The 13,389-nt window shown below is 46.7% G+C and overlaps 1 protein-coding gene across 4 annotated transcripts in view; it reads right to left on the bottom strand.

Moving 5' to 3' along the window:
- The window catches only part of ZNF516 (zinc finger protein 516), a 118,705-nt gene extending 105,671 nt beyond the window's left edge, over window positions 1–13,034 (bottom strand). For all 4 annotated transcript variants that reach the window (XM_074877131.1, XM_074877123.1, XM_074877097.1 and 1 more), the window contains exon 1: window positions 12,881–13,034. The gene's annotated coding sequence lies outside the window, so the exon portion shown is untranslated. The remainder of the gene's footprint in view (window positions 1–12,880) is intronic.
- Between the last annotated feature and the right edge of the window lie 355 nt (window positions 13,035–13,389).

Here is a 13,389-nt window from a genome sequence, read left to right as displayed (position 1 = left end):
CAAATCTTAAGACCCTCAAAGTAACTACACAAAAGAAAAATTTTGTTACTTCGCACACATACAGACACATGTGCTTGGCAAACCTCCTCTTCTTCTGCTTAACATCTCCTCTCCATAACCACCACCACCATCATTATTTGCACTGTAATTCTTCCCAGGACCCCTGGTGATGGAGTAGGACCACACAATGCTAGGCACCAGACAAACACCAGATATCCTCATATTCTGCTCCTACACAGCTCTGCACACTCCCTGTCTCCTTCTCATGCTGCTGCAGGATGGCAGAGTCCGCCCAGCAGGCCAGTGCCATGGGAAAATAAAGCAAGTAAAATCTCAGTTAGACCATGTTAACTCATCCCAGACAGCAACATTCAGTGACTCTGTACAGGGACATGACGAGTGGGAGCCCCAGCCACCACCTCAGCCTCACCATTCATGAAGAAAAGCATTACTAAGGGGCCACAATCCTTTTATTACCTTAACACAGATAACTCCGGATTCCTGACATGGTGATTTTCAATAAAACAAATAACAAGAACATCCACCCCTACAGAAACCCAGTGTCCCTACGTACAGGGGAAACTGGTTCTCCACCTTCAACAGTCTTCCTGGACATCCATGGCTCCTCCAAACTCCCATTTTCTTCCCCCTTATGTCTGTATGGTCTTGTTACATCCTCCTTTCCTTTAAGGCTGTGTTCAGCTCCTCACACCCTGCATTTTCCTCTCCTCCAGCCTTTGCCACGGCTGCTGCTCGCACCAGCTCTTCACTGCCTCTGCGGAGCTGATGCCAGCCGTGAAACAGCTGAGAGATCTTCACAAGTCAGCCACCTCATCTTGGCAGAGCTCTGCTATTCCGCAAGGTGTAACCTTGGGGATGGAACTACACAAAGAGTAATTCTGTGTATCTGGTGTTCAATAAATGTTGCAGATAGGCTGTATGACTCCATGAGAAAACTCTGTGTTACACTAGCCAAAATCCACTAGACCCTAAGAACGTGTAAGTAAAGTAGGGATGACTGTGTGAAGAGAGTTTTTATTGCTCCTCCACAAAAGTATTTTTCATATATTTTTCCACATTCACATATGCCTATACCTACACAGATATTTTCTTTTTAAAAGATTAATGAGAAAATTCAAACTGAAAGCTTCATTTTGCATAGTAGAATGAGAAACTGGGATTTCAGCCCTTCAAATACTGTTCTCTTCTCCAAAGTGTAAAATACGCTAAACAAAGCAGAATAAACTGGGTTTGTAAGAACAACAAAAATCTGTTTCATGTCTAGCATCTTCTTAGCTGTCAGACTCACACTTCTGATCATCTTGTCCTTGTTCTTAAATGTTGAAGAGAGTTTAGTTTAAGAGGGTGAGGGTGAGTGTGTCCTCCTCCAGGGAGACAACAGAGGTCAGAAGCTCTCTTGAGTGATGGGGTTTTTTTCCGACACAGGGGAAGTACCAACTCAGAGGGCAGTGCTTCCAACCCTACTGAGCCAGCAGGACTGCTAAAGGGTCTCTACATGCTGCAGAGTAACCTGTGCTGGTCTGCACCATGACCTGAAAGAGAGAGGACTCAAACCAAACTTCAGACAAACTTCTTGATCCTGCCACTGCCCTGGCCTGCTCATCCTTCACCACATCCATTACGCTCTCTCTCCCATCTCCTATCCTCCAGGAGCACAAGTCTCACACACAGAAGGGCCATGTTAAGGGGATAACCATCTGTCTTCCTCTCCGGTTTAGTGATGCAAGCCTTGACCCCTGGACACCAGCCCCAGAGGTTGCAGTGGGTTTGGACAAGCTTTTTGCAAGGGGAGAACAGGACCTATGTTTTAGAAAGGTAAGGAATTAGCCTGAGTTCTTACATTTCAGGGACCCCATTTCCTTCCCTTTCCTCAGCCTGCCAGACTGGCCAGTCCCCAGTGGATTCCTCTTTACCTAATATCTTCCATTCCTCTTTCAAACCAGGTCAGCATTTCTCTTCTTAAACTACTTCTTCTCCCCCTTATTTTCTATCAGAGCCAAGGAAGCGAAAACAGTTATGAGTCTCTCCACCCATCCTCTCCAGTGCTCCAAATCTAGCTAAAGTTGCAGGAATCTTCATCTGCCATTTCACTTGGCAAGTACTGAAAAGCCAATAAATGTCATTAGGTTATCTCAAGCTGTACACTAGGACAAGGTAGCAAAGACTGTGAAAGCCACAGCGTCTCCTGAGCTAGACAGCAGAAGATAAGAGTAATATCTAAAGGACTCCATCGTGGCTCTCATCTTTTTATGATGATTCAGAGGGGACGCCCTGGTATGCAATTCTATGCCTAGCTCAGAGACAAACGCATGACCTGCAATATACAGGTGGCAGTTAAAAGATTTTGTTATGCAGGGGTACATGCTAACAGTTTGGTTGCAGGTTAGAACAGGACACGCAGAAGTCATCAGGCTATTGCACAGACTGGGCATCGTATACATTATCATGATTAAAAAACGACCTGGGTTCTGCACTGAAACAGTAAGAGACATAACAGCAGACACTTCAGCAACAGGCATTTAAAATTTCGTGCTTAGTGACCTGCATGAATTTCATAGATTACCTTACTGCTTTCGCTCTGTTTTTCAGACTTTTAACAAGCCAAGCCACCCCTTTACAACACCCAGGCTCCTTAGACATCCACTTCAGAGCACCAAAATCTGGAAGAAAAAGCTACCTGCAGTCTAGAAGACACTTTTGAGCTCCAGATACCCTCCTTTTAAGTTGATGAAATTTTGAAGTGAAACATTAGCAATCCTCACTTTCTGCACTGCTTACTTTTGGGACACAAATACATGGCAACCTATAATCCCTAATCAACCTAGAAAATAAATGACTGATAAACCAATCTGCTCATAACCCCATTAACAGATTCTGGCTTCAGTATCAACAGGGTAATTTGCTGAGACTATTTTTAATCCTGACTGCTAAACCACTAATCCCACAATTTCCACATAGTATTCCCCACCACCACCACCAATTTACTCAAGGTTACCAACAATTTTGCAACTCATTAAAGAACAGATAAATAAATAACATTTGCAAATATACACCCTCCTGGCACTGCAGAACTGAGAGACTCCAATTACTCGGTTGATCCCGTTAAAGCCATTACTTTCTAATTGGAAGGAGTCATTCAGAAGCAAAGCTGTGTGTCTGGCATGTCACTTGACACCTGGTATGCACCCTTCATGATAAGATGAACTCTCCAATATGCCTGCCACAACAAGAAGAAGTGGGTTATTTCACCATACCACTGATAGTCACGGCGCTCTCTACTAAAATCTGTTCCAATTTAATGGAACTGGGGTTATCAACATAAATTGTTATGTTTTCTCAAACTGGCACTAAAACATTCTCCAAGTATCATTATTAAAGTCAATATAAATTATGCATTGAAGATCACAGCATTCATTACAGAGGTAAAATTTATCTGGGGGGAAAGAAAAAAAACAGAGACAAACAGAGCAAATCTAATTAAAGTAAGTATAGATTTCATACAGCTTTTCTCAGCAGTGATGAAAACACTTCTCTAAAAATGGTCTTAAAATAAGCATTCACAGAGTCATTAAAAACAGTACCAAGGAAGTATTGTGTTCATCAACTAAAGGTACAGCTACACACAGGATGTTGCAAAGGGCTGACGTGATAATACAAGGTAGTTTATCCAAGGATGTATCAACATGCTAGCACAACAATCTGGAAGACAGACCCTTGGTTTCATGTAAGCAGCTACACACAGGAGGAAAAGCTGTATTTAGTGTTGGAAGGGTGGTGTTTAATGCTCCTTTCAACTTCTATAAATTACAGTGTTAGCCATTCCTAATTGGTATACATTAGTATTCAAACACCACGTTGAAATTAGAGGCTTAGCAGTTTTTCAGTACGCTTATAGACACTTCACACAAACACGTGAATAACCTTGTTGAAATATTTTTGTATTCCAAGGTTAAAAGAAATGACTTTAAGAGACAGATGGTGAGCAACTGGTACCTCACTGAGGAGTGCCACCGACTTTTGGAAGTTCTCACACGACGCACCGTATGGGGCTAAATCTTATTTACTGCGTGCCTTGGGACTTATGAGCAGAGCCCCGTCTCCTGAAACTCTGAAGATATGCACAGCTAGGATGGCATGGGGGGAAAGAAAGCCTAAAAATACAACTCCCAGGGGCTCCAAATCCAAAGGGAAAACCTTATATCCCTAATTGCATAGTTTAAGTCAAGCCTTAAGCTGCCTGATTCATGGTTTTATCATACTTGTGGCTGCCAATACTGATACCAGCTCACCAATACAGGTGCCTCAGAGTCTACTGCAAGAGAAGCCAGAATGCATTCATTACAATCGACAACTAAGCAACCTCTGTGCAAAGACTGGAGCGGGAGGTGGGGAGAAAGTCTTTCCAAGCACATCCTCAGCCATCAAAGGAGCAGCTCTAGTTTCAGCCAGCAGAGACCGTAACACCTCGCCCCGCGATCCTTTTACAATACACTGTGTCACTGGCTATTGTTCATAACTCTTCCCGCAAATCATTTCAACATTCAGAGACAGACTATTTCTTAAGGAAATTATTTCGGGGGGGGGGGGGAGGAAACTGCTTACTCATGAACCTGGTATCATTATAACAATGAGGCAAAACAGCTAAAGACACAGTTACATTGCACAATCCTAAATGCATCATTTATTGTACTAGATTTCAGAAAAAGAACATTCTGAAACACTAAAATAAATCAGAGCATAAATGTGACTTGTTGTCAGCTCATACAATATGGGTTAAATGCTACCATATGGTGAGTGCACACATGTTACCCTTTTAAAAACAAAGAACATGGTTAATTTCTTTCCCAAATCTATTTTTAAATAAATGTGATTATTTTAAAACGAGTCTATAATTGTGACTAAAACACCTCAGTTTCCACCAGTCTCCCTCTCTCTTTACTGAGAACTAATGCCACTTCACTGCTCACCATCTTTTTAAAAAAGACAAGGAAAAATTACTATTAAGTCAGCTTTATCCCTGTAATAAGCCAAAATGAGCATTTCCATGCAGTGTAAAAATAGCGACAAGCCAACTCACCATTCTTCCTTTGATTTACCTGTCGGAAAAGCAAAGCATGCGTGTTTGCAATATGTTAAAACTCACTGACATATGATCTGATTTTCAGCAAACATTCCCAACAGGACCCGCCCGATAGACAGAGCTCGCTCTCTGCACGCCCCCCCGTCATGTACTGAAACATACAGTTTCAGTACACTCCCAACCAAAAAGAAAAAAAAAAAAAAGAAAAAAAAGAGGACCAAAGCAAACATGTATGAAATACAGGCAGGGTAGCTGGAGCGGATGCTGTTGGTTTGAAAATTGTCTGTCTAGCCTCTGTGCTGAGTATTTGTTTTTATCATTATACTATAAATGAAACATGTCAGGAATCTAAAAATAGCTACAAATTGTAATTACATATGCTTTGTAGTTTCTGTTTTACTTTGAAAAGAAGATTAAAAGCTAGATTGTTTTAGAAACTGGCCTTAAAGATTTAGGGAGCCACAAAATTATTCTACTTTGCAATTTGGAGTACACTGCCGGAAAGCATTTCCTTTGGGACGTAAATATGACAGCCCCAACACAGAGAAGCAAGCTTCCAACACCATACAGCAAGATGGCAAGAAAGAAAAGGGAGAAGAGTAGACAAAGAAAAGAGTAATTTCTTAGGGATTCTAAGAGTGCCCTGATTAGGGATGTAATACTATAAGCTTTAATTAGGAGCTAAGTGCTGTGTGCTAAATTCATCCCCACACACAGCCCGGTGAATTCAGAGTCACTTTACTAAAGTTACCGTGGGTTTACAACGACTGTACAACAGCAACGCCTTTGGCTTCTGTAACAGCCTGTAATGAAACGTGGATTTCGTTGAACAAGCGTTAAGCTATGCAATATCCTGCTGATACAAATTAAATTCTTTTCCATAAGCAATGACTTCAATGAAAAGCTGGCAAAAATGGATTTTAAGTAGTCATCAGAATGTAAGTGGCTTTGAATCCAGAGAAAAACCCTCTGTCCTTCTGCGACATAAGACTTAAAACAGTTTAGACCAGTGTCTTCATTAACACGTGACTTTGTCACCGTGTAAACCACCACTGTCCCAGTGTCCCTGCAACAGGCACTATTTGCAATGTTAGCTCACAGCTCGGGAGTGGTAAACAAACGAATTATCTTACAGCAGCCCAGTGCTACTGCTATAAAATACCTGCTAGAACTTATTAGGCAATAAATAGTTTGGCAGTAACTTAAGAGATGCAAGTATTGTCCATCCATGTGCTAATTTAATCTCAGAACATATGCTTAATGCCCTGAGTCCGTTTGCATAAGCCCTGTTGCCATAATAGAGTTTCAGGAACGCAAGAAGAAACTGCTAACGTGAAGTGTGTAACAATGCTGATGGGCCTCTACAGATAACCAAGATGTAAACAACATAAAAAAATGAATAACCGACATTGAGTAATCATCTCATAAAAAAAACAGAGCTCATTGGCTTCAAATAGCAAAGCAGGTTCAGCAGATCAAGAGACCGAACATTTGCTGACTAACAGTTAGGTAATGAAAGTAAACATTTGCAATGAAGTCATCATTCTAATGAAAGCCATGGCAATGTTAACTACCTGGACCATAATCCACTAGTATGTTTTAATGCGGGCTCGCTAACACAATATTTACTAGAATCGCTCCTGCTTGAAAAAGAAATGAAGTCTCATTTACTTTTAACACAGAAGTGACAATCAAGAAATACTGCTATTTGTTAGGTCTAACTCCCCAACACTGTCCCGATGATGCCCAGAGAGTTACTGTACAGTTACAGTAGGTAACTGAAAAACAGAATTTTGTCTTCAGTGACTGAGTCGGGACAGCTTTATCCTAGCACTGAAGCGTATAAACGTTTGCAGCATGTAAGATGTCTGCTTTGGAAAAGCAATGTTGCTCCAAGGTTCAAATATTTATATTGCAGATATGTAATCAAATAAACGTGACTCCTTTTTTTTTTTCCTCTTTTTGCCATGCAGTGATTAATTATCTGGATTAAGTTTATGGCTACAGGGAAAAAAAAAAAAAAAGAAAAAAAAAATCACTGTAGTAAGTTTTAGCTGATTAATTGCCAATATTGTTAAGGCTTTCAGACTCACATAAAGAAACTGTAATTCCACCCGGAGACACCTTTATGCAACTCCCAGTAGTCAATGGGAGTGGCAAGCATGCTTAGTAGGGGACAGCACTGGGCTCACAAGCAACAAGTCAATTTATGGAATGGCTGTACAGGCTCTTACCCAATTGAGGAACATCACACAGCTATGAAAAACAGTAGTAGTCCATTTTCCTTTTCTGCACATACATCTAACACCCATACAGGCTTAAAAGGTATGTATCTACAAATTCATACTTGTGTCTCAAAAACTTCAACAGGCACATTTTACTTGTAAAATTTGCAAGCTTGGACAAGTTGCTTCCTGCAAAATGCAATCACTTTGTATTTCAGCTTTCTATTCTGATGACTTTAAGAAACAATATAGTCAAAACCAGCTTTACAGTTTGAGTACACATATCCAGACTTCATCACTAGTCTCACAAAAGCTTATGCACTGGCTCATTCTGCATACTGTATGTAATCCCAGAGAAGTCCTGGAAGTACCTGGCATGAATTTAAGTCTTCACAGAAGTGAGGCCTTTCAAAGTTGACAGGTTTTGGATCATACTTAAATATAGATGTCCCTCCATCAGATGGGAGGGACCTCAGCATAAAACTCACCAGTTAAGATCACAGGTAAGTATAGATAACTGTTGAAGTCACCTGCACATAAAGACCTTTAAAAAAAATACAAATAAATAGACCGCCCAAAGTTTGCAAGAGTTGGTGACTTCATCATTTGTCCGATGATACTCTTCCAGGCTGCCCCCACTGTGTAGTAGTACCAACTACACAAGCACCCACAGCAAGGTGCATTTTAAAGGCTACTTATTTTTCACTCAATTGAAGCCGATCTGTAAAGTGTTAGGACATAAACATCTACCTTTGCTAAAATGAGGGATGGCTGCACTTTCACGCAGTTCAAGAGACAGAGATTCAGAACGATGGCACAATCGTTTTCACCCCTTCAGTTGAGTGCTTCTGTACTGATAATTGCTATTATTAAATCTTGCTGACAGCACGATACTATGACCAACGATAAAAACATACGATGAACCTAATTCTTAAAGCAAAGACATCAGTCACTGTCACAGAAAAACTTTAATCCACGGAAGTTGAATGTCACTGCAGTTGCTCCATTCCAGTCAGCTATACTGTTACTGAGGTCACTTGCAAATAACGATAGGTAGTGTTCACGCTAGTGATGTAAACTTTTCTTTTCTATGATACACAGAGAAGCAGTCGTTCACAGTCATGGAGGGACTGTATGCAGCTCGTGATGTCACGTACAGGACATACAGTCACATACAGGAATTTAGAAGGTCGTGCTGAGCTTAGATAGGAACCGTGCTAACCAATCCCACTCCTCTCTTTAAACGTGTTTTGGATCATTCTGTAAGACAATGTTATTCTCAATGATGTTTTTCTTTTTTTCTTTTGTAAGCATTATCTCTGCATATTAAATTAACAGTTTAGAGGGGGGTTATAATGCCCTATTGTTCACAAGGACCACATAGTACTTATCACTAACTAGATGTCACTTCAACATCACTCAGTTTTATAGGAACCTAAAGGCTTGAAAACAAATCCCCAGGCAAGAATTTTTAGAGATATCTAAAGAATGTTTTACACCAGAAGCTAGTAAAGGTGCACGCCATGTCAGTAACACAAAGCTCCACACAAATCACTTCATTGTACAGAGCTCATTCAAGATGGCTATGGCAGCTACTCTTGTGAAACTAAAGATGTCTCCTGGAATAACTGCACCATAATGCTAATTACACCACAGGTGCTCCTACACAACTTCATCTTACAGTTTGAGCAGGGGAAAAGCTCCAAAAACCACTACAGCCCACCCCTCCTCACCGCCTGGTGGGACAAGACAGGGTGCACAGAGCAGCACAAGACCAGGCTGGCCAGCCGTGGGTTTGCTGTGGCAGAGCTGAAGGACACGCTGGCGGAAAACAAAGCGGCAGCGCTCACAGAGAGACGACTCGTCCCAGCCAGCCACCGCAGACAAAACTACAGGAGCAAAACTCCCAAAATAATCGCTGCCTCGAGGAAACCTTTGCCCCCATCACCACCACCCCTCCCCGGCGCTGCTCTCCCCCCCCCGCCCCAAACACCCACCACCTCTTGCAATACAGTTATTTTTGGACTGCTAGCAGCAGCCAGCTTGGGGGGCAAGGGCAGGGTGCTTTCCGGGAGGAGCAGGGATGCCGCTACCGCCCGCACCTGTCCGTGGGGCACAGCCCCAGCGCCGCACATGCATGAGTACACACATGCACCTGCCCCAATGCAGCACCCTGCCGCCCCTGCACGCATGCACACACACACACACACCCCCACACACACCCCTGCACCCACGCGACCCCCATCCTGGCATGCACAGGCATACCCGGCCCCCCATACCCGGCAGGACCTGCAGGCACACACATCTGGCTCATGAGTAACATACTCCGTCCCTGGCCCTGCTCGTGCACACACACACCCCCACACCCCGCGTCCCTCTTGCAACAACTTCCCCCAGCCCCACGTGCACCTGGCATGCCCCCCAGCATGTACATACACACAGACACCCCCCTGACCCCATCCACACACCCCCCCGTGGGGCTGAGGGGGAGATAAAGGGCAAGCAGCTGCAGGTCACTGCCCTCCCTCAGGGTCAGCATCCTTCTGCTTCATCCCCTCCAGGACACGCGGGGTCTTAATGAACCGTGGGAAACCAATGGTCAAAAATCAAAACACGAACACCCCGCAAAATAAAACTCTCAGCTATCAACCCACCCACACACCATGCACGGGGAAGGGGTCACAAAGGAAATCTGACAGAAGATCTTGAGAAACAGACTCCCCCCAAATCACCCCATGTTATGTCATTCAGCTTCTGCTTAAAATTATGCATATCTTTTTTTTTTTTTTGGGGGGGGGGGAAGACAACCAAATACACGGTTGCCAAGTCAAGTTAATGAAAAACCCTTTGGCTGTTAACTCATTTAGTGCAGCAAGCATGAAATAAAGTCCGTGGCACGGGGCCAAAGCGCAGCGGCCCTTTGCCGGGCAGGCTTCTCGGACCTCTCTCCGACCGCCGAGGCGCCAGCCCAGAGCAGAGCAGCCCACAATTTTGAAGAGCTGCGATCTTCCTCTAGAAATCGGTGAATCCGCCTCAAAAAAAAAAAAAAAAAAAAAAAAAATCGATGGCACCTCCTAGCCCGAGGAGATTCTTCCTAAGAGCACTTTTGCATTCACTCCCAACACCCCCCCACCCCCCCCCCCCCAAAAAAAAGCCTAACCCCATCCGACCCCACTGCGAGGGGATATAAATGACGAGGCTAGGCGGGGGATGCGCGCAGCGCCGGGGCAGACTGAGGGCAGCGGCCCGGCCCGGCGGCTCCTCGTCCCACCTCGTCGCGCCCCGACACCCCAGGGCCGAGGCGAGCGGGGCCGGGCGGTGGCGGGGGGCGGGCCCGCGGGTTGGGGCCGCCCCGGCGGGGCGGGGACCGAGTCCGTCAGTCCGTCCGTCCCCGACACACCCCCCCACCCCCCCGCCCGCGGCAGCACCCCCCGCGCCCCTCCCAGCCGAGGAAACTTCTCCGCTGGCAGGGAAAGAGTCCCGGTCCCCGGCCGGGGAGACGGTGCCGGGGGGGGGGGGGGGGGCGGGGAGAGCCTGGCGATGGGGAGAGGTTGAGGGGGAGGAGGAGGAGGAGGAGGCGGCGAGAGTTGCGCCTCTCCCCAGAAAGGGACTTTGACCTCGCACCGCTCTCCGGCGGACCCCGAATTATATATTTTTGTCACAGGTCGGATCCTCGCGCACGTCGGCACAGCGTCTAATTTATGAACTCATCAGCCTAATTTCATTATTTAATCATGCGCCCAGCAATCGTGTTTCCTTAAGAAAGGACTGACCTATTTTTGGCTGGAGATAAACGATCATGTTAACAGATGTTAATCTTGTAATCTGTTTTTCCTGTAAGCACTTCGCATACCCGCGTTTCAGACATTAAAAAAAAAATAATAAAAAAATCTTTCCCGAACGACTTGACGTCACGATTCAGTTCTTATTAAAAAAAAAAAAAAAAAAGGAAAAAAATCTCGCAATGGTTTCAAAGACATTAAATCTTTTTCACTTTATAAATGCTGATTTGTTCTGCCTCAACTCCCACAGGCTTTTATTTGCATTTCAAATTCCACAGGTTACACCAGTCGCCTTTTCAGAAAATGTAAACCAACAATAAGGCAGCAAATGTGGGGTGGGGGGGGAGGGGAACCCTGCATCTGGATTAAATAAAGACCAGAATTAATGTTCAGAAAGTAGTCCGAGCAAAATTACATTTGCACGTCCAGTGCCCGAGCGCCTCCGTATCTATAGGGGTAACGTAAAGAATAAACTGTGGGCACACACAATGCGCATTCCCCAGAAGATCCCCGTCTGCTGCCGGGAGCTTATTAACGCTCCTAATAAATGGTGCTGACTCCAAACCGACACTTTTCGGCTTAAAACACAGGGTTTGTCTCCAGCAGTTAATTGCAGAGGTTAGCTGGTTTGAGGGGAAAAACAACGGCCGGCTGTCATGCTCCACACGCCTCCCCACACGTACTGCCTATTTTAACACCCCACCTTGTTCCCTTATACCAAAGTTTACCCATCCAAACTTTCCTCAACTTGCCCAAGTACTTAATTCGCATTAGGATCGCGACTAGGCGCTATGCTAATTATCACCGAAGATAGTAGCGGGGGGAAGGAGGGAGGGACGAGGAGGAGGAAAGCTTTTATAGCACAAAATGTCTGGAACTGCATTATTTCTATTCTTCTTTTCTCTCTCTCCTTCCCCCCCGCTCCATCCCCCCCCTTTTTTTTAACATATACGTTAAACTCCCTGCCTCTCTCCCCACCCCACCCGCATCAACTGGGCTATTTTCCTCTTCTGGAAATAATCGCTACGGAGACATTGTCCTTCTCGCCCTTCTCGCTGTCTATACGTGAATAATTGTTTTCTCTGCCCGCCCACCCCCAACTTCCTTTGATAAACTGTGTACTTCTGTAACGGGGATCACGCAGCTATCGACTCCCAGCGGAGCGGAGTAGCTAAAAAACAAGGGGACACACACACACACACACACAACCACACACCAGGCATTTCACGCACACGCTAAATCAACACTACCAGGCGAGGGGGGGAAAAAAAAAAAAAAGCCACGCTTAATAATTTAAGTGGCTACTCGGGGCTCGAAGACCCATCACCCACCTTCATTAGCCGAAGCATTTTACTTTAAAGTGAGGCAAATTGTTCTTTGTTTCTTAATGGATTAATATCGCAGTCCGCCCCCCCGCTCCCCGCCGCCCCTGACGGAGCGTACAAAGCCAAAATGCTCCCACAGCCCGCAAGCCCCCCCCGGCACCACCACTGCAGTAAAACCGACCTCCTCCTCCTCACCGAACAGCGCAAAGTTACCATTTTGGAGCCGCTCGGATGACCGGAGGGGGAGGACGACACGGACACACGAACGACACCGTCCCCGTTCCCAGGGAAAGGGGCGGGGGGGGGGGGAGCGCGAAGTTTTTTTTTTTTTCCCAGAGGCGCAGCCCGAAGACCCCCTCCCGCCCGGCCGCCCGCCGCCCGCCCCCCAGGCCGTGCCGTGCCGTGCCGTGCCGGGCCATCCCCCCGCTCCGCCGCCCCTCACCTCACCTCCTCCTCCGCTGCCGGCGGCGGCCCGGTGTGGGGCAGGGCCCGGTGTGGGGAAGGGCGCGCCGAGCCACCCGCCGCCCTGAAGGTGAAACCACGCGCCGCGTGCGAGCGGCCGCCAGCTGCACATGATCCGCCGCGCGGCTCCACTGGCGCGGGCGGGGGCGGCCCGACGGCCCCCGCCGCGCCCCGCGCCCGCGCGCCGCCCCCGCCCGCCCGCCGCGCCCGCGCGCCGCGCCCGCGCCCGCCGCGCCCCGCCCGCCCCGCCGCCACCGCCGCCGCCGCGCGTCCCCCGGCGGCCGCAATGGTCTGGCCGGTGCGGAGCGCACACACGCCCGGTGGACTATTGTCTGCGCCGCGCAAAGTTGGGGCGCGGGGTGTCGCCGCCCCGGGGCCCCGCCGCCGGCCGGGCGCTGCGGGAGACGGGGCGGGGGGGGGGGTGCGCCGCCGAGTCGCGGTTGTGCCCGCCGGCCCGGTTCCCACGTACCTCCGCTGCGAAAGGTGCGGGATGG

Source organism: Strix uralensis, chromosome 1 (genome assembly GCF_047716275.1).
Source record: "Strix uralensis isolate ZFMK-TIS-50842 chromosome 1, bStrUra1, whole genome shotgun sequence".
Taxonomy (NCBI): domain Eukaryota; kingdom Metazoa; phylum Chordata; class Aves; order Strigiformes; family Strigidae; genus Strix; species Strix uralensis.
The sequence above is the reverse complement of the archived record's forward strand: the minus strand, read 5'-3'. Positions and strand labels throughout refer to the sequence as shown.